This window comes from Chamaea fasciata, unplaced genomic scaffold, assembly GCF_029207755.1.
Source record: "Chamaea fasciata isolate MVZ Bird 193981 ecotype frontalis unplaced genomic scaffold, bChaFas1.0.hap1 SCAF_1, whole genome shotgun sequence".
NCBI lineage: Eukaryota > Metazoa > Chordata > Aves > Passeriformes > Sylviidae > Chamaea > Chamaea fasciata.
Window position 1 is genome coordinate 78947880 of NW_027094086.1, and position 14347 is coordinate 78962226.

The following is a 14347-nucleotide window of genomic DNA, read 5'->3' on the forward strand; positions in this document are numbered from 1 at the left end:
GATCCTTTTGGAAATATTGTCTACTGTGAGGTAGTTGTTGATCGAATATCAAATTATGCAACTATGTTTTAAATGTTTCAGCTGGAGGATGTGTAAGTATATCAACTTACACAGCAAATTTACAAGGGAACACTTAGCCCCTCCTCTAATCTTTATTTTTTTCTTTAATTTTTTCCATCTGTTAACATTTGTCATGATGTCAGACAAGTCTAGAACATGAGGCATCTGTTGCTTGTTTAGTATTGTACACAAATATCCACTTTCTCTGTAACGTTTTTATCTCTTCATATTGTGTGTATTATTATAAAACAGATTTAAATGTTACAACCAGGAAACAGCTGGGCAGGCTGCACAGCGCTGTTAGGTGTGTATGTGCGTGTGTGTGTGTTTCCTCACCACTCTCTCTACAGGCAGCCTTTTATATAAATACACATCCACCTCTGCCAGTACGTAATTTACTCCTTTTTATCTGCTTGTTGATATCTGCTGGTTCTGTTCCACTTACCATGCCAGAATTACACGTGGACGATTCCGGCCCAGGGTCTCTAGCAGAGATGAGACAAGTCACAAGTGGGATTACCATGTAGATCTGGGGTAAGTCAGGGCATCAGGGCTGGCCTACCTCCTGTTGGCTCCCTGCTCTGCTCAAGACCCCTGGGGTCTGGGAGATAAGAGGTGCTGGTCCCCACTGCACAACAAAGTAAGGCACCTGACACCCTTTTCTTGTGACAGGAAAAAGAGCATATTATTTCTCGTGGTGTTAACTACCCAGGGGATTGCTGAGCTCCTTTTCTCACATGGCTTTGTGTAGATCAATTGCTCATATGTCCATGACCTCAATTTTAGAAACCACCTACTGATTTGCTCCATGACCTACTCACCTGCCGGAGAGGTGAGAGGTGGGACCTCAAGGTGGGAGCATGACTCCAGGCTGCACCCTGTCCTTAAGGGATATTGGGACTGAGAAGCCACTGATGGCACAGAGAACACTGGCAATGTCCCTGTTATTCCACTTCCCAAAGTGCTCCCCTCAGAGCTGCAGAGATGGTGGTGGAAAGAAAGGAAAAGGGAAAACAAGCAGATGAAAAGGCTCAGGGAGAGCTCACAGATGACTCTGTGACAGATGCTGTCACAGAAATTGCAAGCTGATATTTGGGTTGGGAGGGTGGGGGGCGTGGGGATTACAGCAACTAAAAAAAATTATGATATTTATTAAACATCAGCCACTTGAAGGAATTCATATAAGTAGCTACAGCATGACATTGCAAAACTGGGGACCAAAAAATAATTGTAAGGAATCATGTAATTATTGAGATTTTGCAATACGACTTGAGGAAAGTACCTTAGTATATAGAAGCCTCACTAATAGGTTATGAATGTGTAGTACATTTTTTTTTTCTGTTAGTATTTTTGAGAAAAAGCAGGTAATGATCTTGATCTGCATGTATCACCAAGGCAGAATCAGTACTGGTAGGCAAAAGCATAAAAACGATAAAGGAAAAAAGTTTGGAAATTTCAAAAAGGCATCATGATGAGTCTGGATTACACACAAGAAATTTAATTCTCAACGGAGTTGTGTCATGTGAAATTAGTATAAGAATTAAATATGACAGAATTCAAGAAGCATTTGGACAATGTTGTGAGGCACATGGGTATGGTTCTTGGGCTATCCTGTGCAGGACTAAGAGCTGGATTCGATGCCCCTTCTAGGTCCCTTGTCCTACAGAATGCTCTGTGATTTTGTGATTCTGTGATTCATTTATTATTGGTTTGTGTTGAAAAAAAATATAGTGTGGAGAAAAAAAGGTAATGACACCAACCAATCAAATGTTTGATTAATAAGTGCTTGATTAGCTGATGGAAAATAGTGACTAATCATTTGATGAATGGCATGTTTGTAATAAAGTTTAGTTCTACATAGGTCTTGAAAGTATTGCACTTTTATCCAATTTAACCTGTGACAATTTCTAGTGCCCTACCTTTTTCTCAGTCAAATACATAATAATTTACTACAGGTAAGGATGCTTTTTTAGGGTCCTTGTTGTATTTCCTCCTAACATTCAAATACCTATTTCTCTTTTTGTTGTGTCTGTCAGAGTTTTCCTCAAGTGATGTCCAAAGTATGGTCTATGCTCACGTCGCATCCCTTGCCTTTCTTCTCTCTTTATTTTTTATTTTTAACAAACGTAGATAAAGTCAGAAGGTCAGAGTGTGACAATATAATGGTCTGGCTGAGCTGGAGTTCATTTTCCCACAGCAGCCCTCACAGTGCTATGCTCTGCACTGGTGGCTGGAAAGGTGTTGATAACACACCAGAGCTTTGGATACTGCTGAGCAGCGCTAGCACATTATCAACGCTGTCTCTCAGCACTCCCCACATCAAGGGGCTGGGGATGCGCAGGGTCCTGGGAGGGGACACAACCAGAGCAGCTGACCCAAAATAACCAAAGGGATATGCCATACTAAATTATTTTAGCCCAGATATAAAAGTTAAAGAAAGGAGAAAGAGGGATGGGGGCAGGATTCAGTATTTACCATGTTTCCTTTCTGGAGCAACCACTATGTGTTCTGAAGCCCTACTTCCCAAGAAGGGGTCAAAATTTGTTTGCTGATGGGAAGTAGAAAATAAAATTACTCTTTTTATTCTTTGCTTGTGCATGTTGAAAATTTTGTTTCTACTTTAGCAAACTGCCCTGCCTCAGCCTAGGAGTTGTTTTCCATCTTATTTTCTCTTCTTTGTTACCTGGGAAAGGGGACTGATAGAGGAGTTTGGTGGGCACCTGGTGTCCAGATGAGGTCAACCCACCAAAGTCCACCATTGTGGAGACGTGAAAAAAGGCTTAAGGAGAACTTTTTCCTTCTCTTGCACTCAAGGGTTCAAGACAAAAACTCCATATCTGTTAGAAGACAGAAATGATACTCTCCTGCTGGTGTTGGTTTCATGCGTTCCCCAAAGCTTTTCCTCTCTTAAAAATATATAAGTCCTTGGATAATGCTTTTAAATCATTTAAATACAGCAATAAAATAGTATTTTGGCTGTAGGAGAGTCTCTCATTATAGTGCAATTGTATTTCACACTGTAGAAATCTTGTGTATGACAGGCAACGGTGTGGCAGTAGTTGCCAACCCTCATTGGCCATCTCAGTGCAAGACACTTTCTGTGTACATGTGGTGCATGTGCCCCAGAGACTCACAGCTGCAGTAAGAGCTCTGTGTTCTGGGTGTGACAGTCGCTGCATGTAGCTTCTGGGAGATTTCAGAGCCATGTGATATGCAATGAAAATGTCTATCTTTCTCTTCAGAATTGTTCAGGTGGGGCTCAAGGTATAATGTCAAACCCCACAGTGTGATTCTTTAACAAATTACTTTCTTTCACCTTTTTCTTATTTTGATTTAAAGTTGTTGACCTCTATATTAAGGATAAAAAATATTGCTAGTCACAAAATCCTCTTATTTTCCTCTGTTAAATGTTGGGAATTCCTAGGCTGTCCACATCTGGACTCTTTAAAAAATATTTTTCTAAACAAGACTTGTTAATGTTTTGTTTTGTGTAATGTCCTGCCTCAATTATTCCATGGGGCTGGTTGTTTATTTATTTATTTATTTATTTTTAATTAGTTTAAACTCTCTAGTATGACATTTGTAGCTGGTATAACCCTGTCTTCTCCCAGAGCTAATGTGTTCATATTCTTTTGGCACTGTCTGGTAATAAGTATACTGTAAAATCTGGGAAAAAAGGGTACATCTATAGTAGCTGAAAAATTTAATTGAGGGAAAACCACAGAAGACTGCTGATTATTGTTGGCAGAACACACTGTCCACAAAACAGGTTATTTCCTCACTATTATTCCCCTTGATCCCACAGTATATCAAAGACCATATCATCCTTCAAAACCAATCACAATCTTTCCTTCAAGCAGGCTTTAACAAATATCCTCAATCACAAGTAAGGAGATTTTCCTAGAGAACAGAAGTGTTAAAACAATTTTGATACTAAGACTTTGTGTACCATCCTGTATACACCTTCAAATATGCAATTACAGCAAAGGAATATTTGATAAAACTTATAATAGATAACTTGTCAGCAATAAAACTTCCTTAATATCCAGGGGAAGACTTCCATTCGGGAAAAGAAAGCAAATTTTTATATTGGGCTTACATGGCAAGGTTTTAGTAGCAGTGGGCTACAGAGGTGGCGTCTGTGATAATCTGCTGGAAGCTTTCCCCTGTGTCTAATGGAGGTGATGCCAGCTGGCTTCAAGACAGATCCACTGCTGGCCAAGGACAAGCTGATCAGCAACAGTGGTAGTGCCTCTGGGGCAACACAGTAAAGAAGAGAAAAAAAAAATTATGCAGAAAAAAAGTGGAGACAAGAAGACTGAGAATACATGAGAGACTGAGGGAAGCAGCCCTGCAAAACACCAAGGTCAGTAAAGGAGAAGAGGACGTGCTACAGGTGCTGGAAGAGAGTTTGCTGGAAGCCTGAAGCCCATGGTGGTGCAGACCATGGTAAAGCAGCTGTGCCTCTGAAACCCGTGGAGGTTCATGGTGGAGCAGAGATCCACCTGCAGTCTCTGGAGGAGACCACCCTGGAGCAGGTTTTCTGGCAGGACTTGTGAATCTCTTCCTGAAGGTCTGCACCCCATGGAAGACTTGAGCAGTTCTTGAAAAATTGCATTTTGTGAGAAGGACTCATGTTGGAGAAGTTCACAAAGAGCTATCTCTTTGGGAAAGACCACACACTGAAGCAGGGGAAGACAGTGAGGAGTCCTCTCTCTGAAAAGAAAGTAGAAGTGACAGCATGTGACAAAATTACCACAAACTCATTCCCTGTCCTACTGTGCTGATGGTAGGGGAAGGAGGTAGTAGAGTAGAATGGAGAATAAAGTTAAATCTGGGAGGAAGGGAAGAGTGGAGGCCAGGTGTTTTAAGGCCCGGTTTTACTTCTCATAATCCTACTCTGATTTGACTGGTAATAAATTGAACTATTTTCCCTAGTTAAGTCTGTTTTTCCTATGATGGTAACTCATGAATGATCTCTCCCAGCCCTTATCTTGACCCACATAATATCATGTTCCCTGTCTGAAACTGTGGAGTGATAGAATGGCTTTGGTGGGCACCTGCTGTCCAGTCAGTACCAAGCCACCACAATACTGGAAGGCAGACATGGCATTACTTAAGTACCATTCCAGGTTTCAATTTAACAGGGTTGGCTGAAAGTTTTTGAGTGCCACAGGTTTCATTCAGAAAATTATATTACTTTGGAGAGGTGAGAGAAGAGAGAAAATGCATTATTCATGATGAACTTCTCATAAGACACAGTTGCAGTTCCTGACAGTCTTGGCTCCTAAACCTCAGATTTCTGGGCTTCCATCTCTTTTCTCATTTGCCTTCTGTATTGCTGTGCCACAGGACTAGAAAACCCTGAGGCTTATGTCTGATCTGTGAAATGAGTCTGCATTTTCAACCTCATCTTTATTTTTAAACCATCTCTTTTGCTTTTGTTGGTATCTCTTTTGCAGAAAAAGAAAAAAAAATCAAACCTCACTTTTCATTCTAAAACATCTCTAAATTCTTTCAGAATTCTAGATTGTCTCTTTCCTGGTACAAGTATTCTTGCTTCAAAAGCGTCTCAGGTCATGAGTTTTAATATTCATGATATCTTGACAACCCCTTATGATGGACAGTCAAGTAGAGATCTGCAAATCTCTATGTCCATTGTAATTTACAGCATTACTTGTTGAACTGGCCTATGGCTGTTCCAGCCATAACAATCGTAACAATTTTGAAGCAGCAGTCAAGGTTGATGACTATTGGTTCTATATTTATATCTGACTTTCTGGAACATTACAGATAGTATATGCATAGAACTCTATTTTGGGAAATCCTAACCACAATGCTTGGCTGAAAATGTTGCATTCAAAATACTGCAAATATTGTACACAGGCAAAGAGGAAGCAGACATCACATATAAGTAAACACAAGAAATTGTTAGCTTAAAGTAAATATTGCCAGAGAAAAAGAAATAAAAGTTGTGCAGTTAAAATTATAACATGCATACTCCTTAGTTTGCCTCTTTTTCCTGGTGTTGTTCTCTAATTCCTCTGCTGCTCTGAATGGTGAGTTGTCTTGCTTCAGTTGTGATGGTGGGTGGCTGGGAGTTGTTGGGTGAGTTGTCAGCATTTGTGAATTCTTCCCCAGGAGTAATATGTTGATGTTCATGTTGATGTTTTCTACTTCCTTTTTGTAGGATGTACTTGGGATAATTTTTGTATTTTTCTTACAGGTTTTTACACCTTTCTCTTTCTTCCTTGGTATGCATGTCCATGTTGCATCCAAATCTCTTTCATGTGTATTATATAATTTTTTAGTTCTTTTTGTTACCCTTAATACCATTTTTGTCTAGATCTAGGTCTGCATTTTTTTAATTGACCATTAAAGAGATGTTTATTGATCCTATGCCTGCTCTCTTCCCTTGTGCATTCACCACTGCATCTCATTGCATGTCTGTTCCCTGAACCTTTGCTGTTGTAACAGGCCTGCATTTCCCTACACTTCATAATTATTTTCTAATCACAAACATGGAATTCTCATAGGCTACCTGCTTGTTACAGCTATCTGTATAAAACAGTGATTCTATCACACAAAGAAAAACAAAAGCAAAACAAATTAATGCTACATGTCTGGTGAATTAGAGAAATTAGTCACAGCTGACCAAGTAAAGCAAAGCCACAGGAAGGTGATGAAGGCACTTTCATCTTGAGGTCTTGCAAATTCCATACAAAGCATATAACCAGATACTAGCAATTCTAATTGTCCTTGTCCTAGAGGGCTTCTTGGTTATAATGACTAGGGAAAACCTTTGCATTAGGAATTAAGCCTATTCAGGTTTAATAATCTATAAACCTCATTATGATGGAGAGAAAAAAAAATGCTTCTGACTATACTTAAAAAAAAATGCTGTGTACTATTTCGGCAGAAATGTAACAGTTTTCACTGAGCAAAACAGAAGACTTCAAAAGTTCTGAAAAGCGTCATCAACTGTATGAAATCAATTTTTTTTCCCATAAGCTTTTAAGGTTGAGTCTTGCCTATGCTTCTGTTTCTGTTTCTATTGAACCGTCTTTTTTGGTTTTGTTGTTCGACTGTTAATTTCTTGTCTTCTTTCTTAAGAAAAAATAACCTTAAGGAGTATTTACTCCTGATAGTGACCATTGCACTTTACTCTATGAAGTAAAAGGAAAGTGAGGATGAGAATATGGCAGGGCAAATCATAAGGTGACAATGCAACATGCATAATTAGGGTAGTATGAATCCTTTGGTAGAACAGAAAAGAAAAGTTGTGGCAAAGGACTTCTACTTAAAAAGCACAGACCTTATGAGACATTGCATGGAGACTAAATTCATGAATAGTTTTATTAATAGAATGCATATTGTGGCATTTATATGCCTACTACCATATTATTGCAGCAGAACGGTGAATCCCAAAATACAGAACAAGTCTCAGTAAGTAATAAGTTAGTTCTCTTTATTTTCAATTCGAGGCAGCAAAGAGCTTGTGTTTATCTATATGTATTTATTCTCCTTCAGCAGAGTTTACTTAAGTCACAGTGGGTCCTTCCCTGGAAAGCTAAAGCTGTTATTATGCTTTTTGTTGTGCTGTAACTCCCATAGCTTGTAGAAATGTATGGCAGGAGACTTATTGACTGGTTTGCGGTTTACCGTGTGTTTTCTGTGTGACTGATCTTCGGTTTAAAAACATGTGATTGGTCACCTTGTCTTTGAAACTGCATTAAAAAGTAGAGGCAATCTTCTGCAAAAAGGGATAAAGGCCATGCTCCTTCTCTGAGTGCTACTGGATTTATTTCAGTGTACACTGATCCTGTAGTATATCAGCTGAGATTCCTAATATGAATAGGGAAGTTGAAACCAAAAAGCACCACACCAAAAACCACAACTTAGAAGATATAGGAAAACTAAGAAGCAAAAGGTTGGTTTTGTTTTCTTAGACCTAATAATCAGTGCAGAAAGGGGGAATCATGGGAATTTTTCTTTTTCTATGATGACCCAGTGGGCAGAGCAGAAATCTCTCTCAAAACTTTTATATTTTATCAGAGAAAATCTGTTTAAAATACTGACTTGTAGCAGTATTTTTTTCTGTGTGTTGTAATTAAATACAGTTTAGGAAATTGGAAACTTTTGCTGTCTTGGGTATGCTCATTTAAAGTCCAAGCAGTTTCCTTTCAAAGATTTTAACTATCTTGGACTCCTGACTCAAATAACCAAAACAAAACCAAAGCCAAAACAAAATCAACTGACCAAAAAATTGAGGTGCTTTAATTTAAAAAGTTTCAAGAAGAAATCTTTTCGTATTTTATATTCGCTCATAATATGTCTGATAATTAGATGGTTTTGCTACCTATTGTCTGTCGTTCCATTTTTGCATGTCATCTTGTTTATATATTGAATTCTTTCAGTGGTTCCATTGTTATTTTGGTTTCCTTTGCCATTTTATTTTATTTCTTTTCCCTTCTCCCTGGCTTTAATTTTATTTTTTATTTGAATCTACTCTTTGTTTATGATTATCTATTTTGGCCTTTGAAAACTGCATTGTAAATCAACTCTTTTGTTTTCTGACTCGTTTCTTTTTAGTGTTAATTATCTCTTTGTTTTTTATTTGTCTCACAAACACCTAGATTTCATCATTAGAGATGAATTTATTAATGTCATTACTATTTAAGGTGGTCTGATTTTTTTTTTTTTTTTTGTTGTAGAAATAGGTGATTTGGGGTTGGGGTTTTTTTTCGTTACAGATAACCCTTATAAAATTTCATAGACTGAAATTTTACTTGATGTTTCTTCCATTTTTTTTTTCTAGTATGAATGCATATTAGTATTATTAGAAAGTACATGGACAGGAAGTACGTGTGATGTGTTTCGGCAAATACACTTTTGTAGTTTGTAACATTATCACTAACAGTGTAACATAATTAGTGTGCAGCTAACTAATTCTTGAGAAAACCTGTCTGAAGCAAGACTTTGGCAGATGAGGAGTTATATGTGCTGTTTGCTGAATTCTTAATGGTCAACAGAAGCAGTAAACATTTGTCTAAATCACAAAACTTTGAACTATTTCAGTCCACGTATGCCTAACAGAGCCAAGTTAAGACACTTTAGAGATCTTTCTAGTAATTTCATTTATTTTTTGCAAGCCTCTAAAACATAAGTATGTAGAGAGCTGACACATGCCACTACTGCAGAATGACTGAGTACTGTACTTTTAAAGTCTTCAAGGGTAGAGCGGGACTTAAGCAGTAACTTCTGCTGTTCTTTAACGGGTGAGAAAACAAAAGCTAGGAGACTGACAGGGTAGAGCCACTTATATCCACTTTTTGAGACTAGCTCCAGCTACACATATGTAGAGAATGAAAGAACAGATTTAAGTTCGTTATAGAAAGATGAAACAGAATAGAGAGCTGCTACAAAATTTTGGTTTTGTTTGTAACTCTGGCAGAACCCATAAATTACAGTAATCCATATCACATCATTAGAATCCCACACTTTGATAGGAGAAACTATTACAAGAGATTTTAGGGAAATCTACCCTGTTCTTCTTTATAGCCACTTTTGACTGCGACTTATAAGAAGTATTAGTTTCTTTTGCTTGTTTGATTTTTGTGGGTTTTTTGAGCAGTAACCTTTAAATGTTCGAAGTTAGTGTTCTTAAAGAGTTTATACACTGAAATGTTGCAAAAATTTTAGCTGATGCACACAAGAAGCATGATGGAGCTGTAAAGAATTGAATGCTATCACCATGCCAAGTGATGAATAATTTGTTCTATCATGGCAATTTCTGTGGCACATTTGATTTCTTTCAAAGTTTTGCAACTATGAAACAGAATTATCTCTATGCATGTTGTTCAAAACAAAATACTTGCATTGTGAATCTTTATGTGGATTTTGTGTACATATCTACTTAAACAAACACATGCACATGCAAACTGCTGCATATAATCTAAAAACACATTAAAATGAAATCGAGGCAGAGGACACATATGCTAAGAATGCAAAACAATTACAGAGTATACATGACTAATTCCAAGAGCAGCCTGATAAAGAAATCATTTAATGTAGCTCAGCCAAATTGAGGCAAGGGAATGCAGAACTAATTAGGCTCAATTTTTTATCCTGAGCTCTTGTGACAGCTTTGAACAGTCTAAACACTGGAACAAGTGTGTTTCATCATTTTCAGACCAATGAAACATAAGGTTGTCTATTTCCTCTCTTTGTCCCTACCATTACCTTGAGAATATTCCATTCTTTGATATTTGAAAACTTAAGTGGATACACATATTGTAGTGGTAAGTAGGAGGAAAACATAACCTTTTGTGGATTTGTACAAAAAAATTAAAATTTGGAAAACAGAAGGAGAATTTAATAGTCATTTATATACTCAGAATTTACCAGACTCTTTCTCAGAGTCACTTGTTTGCAAGGAAAAAAAAAATCCCTTTAATTAATGAGAGTGTTATTGGTTGAATAACGTAAAGGCTTCATGAAATGTTATTGATGGGAGTTAAAAATTTTAAAGGAAATTCAGAATGTCCTTTAAGAAATATATGTTTTCCTGAAAATTTTCAAAAAACATTGCATGAAGTTGTGTTGTGGTTTAACCCCAGGTGGCAACTAAGCACAGTAGAGTTAACTTGCCCCCTCTCACCCAGGTTGGGACAGGGAAGAGAATCAGAAAATAAAAGAGAGAAAACTCATGGGTTGAGATAAAGGCCATTTAATCAGTAAAGAAAAACTGCACAGAAAAATAAAGCAAAATAAGGAATTCATTCACTGCTTCCCATGGTCAGGAAGTTCTTTCTTTCTTAAGGAAATATATTTAAATATTAAAACATGAGGAGAATAGATGCTAATCAGTAGCAAAAGCAAAATAAAAACCACAGTAAATCTATGAGGAAATGTAATAAATTTGTCTCCTGCCTAAATACTAAAATTTGAGGACAGTGTTTTAGATCCTCAAGAAAAAAAATATAAAAAATATTTTTTGTCGAACTTAAAAATTGGGGTAGAACCTTCAGTTAGCTTACTCCTAGTTTGTCTTTCTCTACTTGTGCTGAAGTCAAGAAGGGTTTATCAACATGTCTGAAAGCTAAATACTCTGTTTCATCTTCAGTAGTGAAGAATACTAGCTTCTGAATGTGAATACTTCTGTACAGCAGAAAATTAACCTACTTCAGGTGTATGCAGTGGATCTGTTTCAGAAATATTTACTTTGTCATGTTATATGTCTAAATGTTTAAATGTCATGTTACATGTTAAATGTTTAAACTCAATAAGCGTCTTGCTTTGTTTCCTGCTTTGTTGTTCAAACTTGTATTTAATAGACCACCTCAAAATGAAACAATATTATTATTTCTTCTCTTGTTAAAGTCGTTAGTCATATTGTTAATGGAATTAATATTTTCTTTTAGAAAATATTTGTTCCTTTGTCACTTTAGAGATTAATAAGTAAATGATAGGTGATGTTTGATTTTTCTACGCTTTCAATGCTTTTTTTTTCAGATACCATCATTGCTTGTCATCATTTTCTTCTCATTTTTGAGGTCTTGCTCATTTTAGCTAGCATACTTTTAGGAAGCATTTGTCCTTTTCTGACAAGTACAGAAAATATGTGGGGACCAAGTCAATGCCTACAGCTATGATTATGTCTAACTCTCACTTAAGTCAATTAACTTGTTTGACATATCTGATCTCTTCTATGGGGTAATTTTGAGGAGGTATGTTCAGCTATATTTAAGCAGAATAAGACTATTTCTCTTTTTAGTCTCTATGAATGTCACATTTTATTTCTATAAGCTTCAGCAAAACCTCTCCCCACCTTAGAGCTCTACCATTTTTGTTGTTATAGATCAAAACATACTGATGACATTAAAAATTACATGATTTTTACAGCATCATTCTATGATTCTTTTTTTTTACAGCATCATTCTATGCATGTCATTGCTTATTCTTCACAGTGTGTAAATTTTGTGGAATTCTAATTAATTGCAAGTATGACTTATTCCCAGTCATCAAGGTATCCATTGAACTTCTACATATTAAATATTACTTTGGATACTTTCCTGAAGTATTTTATATCACTTTGGACATTTTTATTTGTTTTACGGTATGGTGCCATCAATTGTTCTAAGACAAATTTAAGGGAAAGCGGGAAAATTTGGCATTTGTAATGAATGAGAAGGACAGATAGATGGAAAAATATTGTTACTGCCACCTTAAGGGACAGCTTCTGGCATCCAGGTTGGGAGGAAATTTGATAGCTTTCTGGAATTTAGGAGTAGAAAAGTCGTAAGGATTTTCAGTATCCAGATAGGCCCCATGGTTTGTTTTGAGTTCTTTTGGCTCTTCTCCATAATTTGAGGGGTAAAATTAACCTGCTGCTGAAGAGCAAAACCATGTGTTAATGTGTTTTTCTCCATTTTGGGCACTGATATTCTATTACAACCAAAATTGTTAGTTTTGTGTTGACCACAATCTGTTTTCCTATTAACTGTGACCCTTAAAATAGGACTGCAGTGTCTCTACTGGGACACAGGCAGATCAAACAGGGTGCAGCCTTGTGAGAATTTACAGCATGATTACTTCTTGATATTACTAATTTCCCAGAACTTGTTACAAATTGTTCCCTTATATTAAGTTAATAAGAGAATTGTTATTTTTTCCTGAAAACAAGGCAAATTATATTCTATAGCTTGTGCTGGTTAACTCTGTTGGTAATGAGTTTTCTCACTTTCTAGCAGGATTCAGAAAACTTGAAATGCTGAGATACAGCTTCTAGAAAAGTATTCTTGATTTATGCTTCAATGGATGAAAAAATAAAACTTTTGTTTTAGAATGCAAAGTATCATTTCAGCAAAAAGTGCAAATAAAACATGACAACTCACTCAAGTAGTTATGTCACAGTTGTCCTGGAAAATGAAATGAGGTGGCAAGATCAATAACAGGATTTTCCTCTGTCTGGAGGCTTTCTCCTCTCCTCACCTATTATATGATCATATATCTTGGAATGGTCACATCATTAGATAAGACTTTTAAAGAATTCAATTTAAAAAAATAAAGGAGAGATAGATGGGAAGAGGGAAAGAGGTGAAAGGTGCGGAATTTTAACTATGTTTGGAATAATTCTTACACCTGTTGTACCACTTCCAGGAGAGTATACAGTCCAGTGTTTTATTTCCTTAAATTACACAGTTACTTTTCAGAGAAACTGAAAAGATAAAGCAAGTAAGATTATAGAGTCTTATAAAAAAAGGCACTATTAGAACTGACAAATATAGTGAAAGGAAGAATTTCTTTTTTTCTTTCAAATATTGCAGTATATGATGGTATAAGTGTATAGACCCCAAAATCAATAATACCTATATATTTATCTATAATAAGCATCTTTGTTCAAAATATGACTGAGAAAATTGGTTGGTTTTTTTCATGACCATAACTTTTTATAGCCCTTTTTGACTATTCTGTTCATTGTTTATTATAAGTCTAATTATTTACTGCGTAAGTTCGAAGACATGGATGCATATCAGACATTATTTCAGAACATTGGCTGGGGTGGCTGGGGAAGATCATAAGATACATATTATACATGGCAACAGGAGAGAGCCCATCATTAGATATGCTGTTTAAATCTCTCAGGAGCAACAAGTTTGTATGGTTGGGGTTTTTTTTTTTTTTTTTTTTGTTTTTTTTTTTTTTTTTTTTTTTGTTTTTTTTTTTTTAATTTCCATAACTTCTTTTAGTTTTATTTGCTCTACCATTCATCTTCTGACATGGCTGGTGTCAGGGAGAACACAAAATGAGTGAGTTGTAAGGGAAAGACGTCACAGAACTGTAGAGCTACAGCGCTTAAAACATACTAGTTTAAGATTCCCAGTGTAATGCTCGCTTTCTTTCCTTTAGGCAATTCTGTGAGATGAATTATGTGCTCTATTGATAGCAATAGATTTCCTTCTTGTGGAAAAGTAGGAATAAATAAATATCTGTATAGGTTGATGGTACAACTCAGAAATGGTAAACAACTAAATATCTAAGGAACATGAACACGATTTTTTTTACTTTAATGCTATAAAAAGAAAGAAAACCTGTAAGAAAAACTGCACAGCAGAATAAATTAAAATAAGTTAGATGTCACAAAGGTAACTTTATATTTTGTTTAATTTAAACAAAATATGAAACTGCTATAGAAAGTTTTTGATGTGTTGAGGACCATCTGCTCTTATTTTTTTATATAATGATTTTGCATAAAATCTATTAAGTTCCTTATATTGCATGCTTC

At 36.2% G+C, this 14347-nt stretch overlaps 1 long non-coding RNA gene across 3 annotated transcripts in view; it reads left to right on the forward strand.

The window, feature by feature from the left end:
- The window catches only part of LOC136291446 (uncharacterized), a 415408-nt gene that overhangs the window by 279412 nt on the left and 121649 nt on the right, over positions 1-14347 (forward strand). Inside the window, exon 1 of one of the 3 annotated variants that reach the window (XR_010721545.1) lies at positions 13735-13776. The exons of the other annotated variants lie outside the window; for them this stretch is intronic. This is a non-coding gene — a long non-coding RNA (uncharacterized lncRNA). Of the gene's footprint in view, positions 1-13734; positions 13777-14347 lie in introns of those variants that run through there. 3 annotated transcript variants of the gene reach the window in all.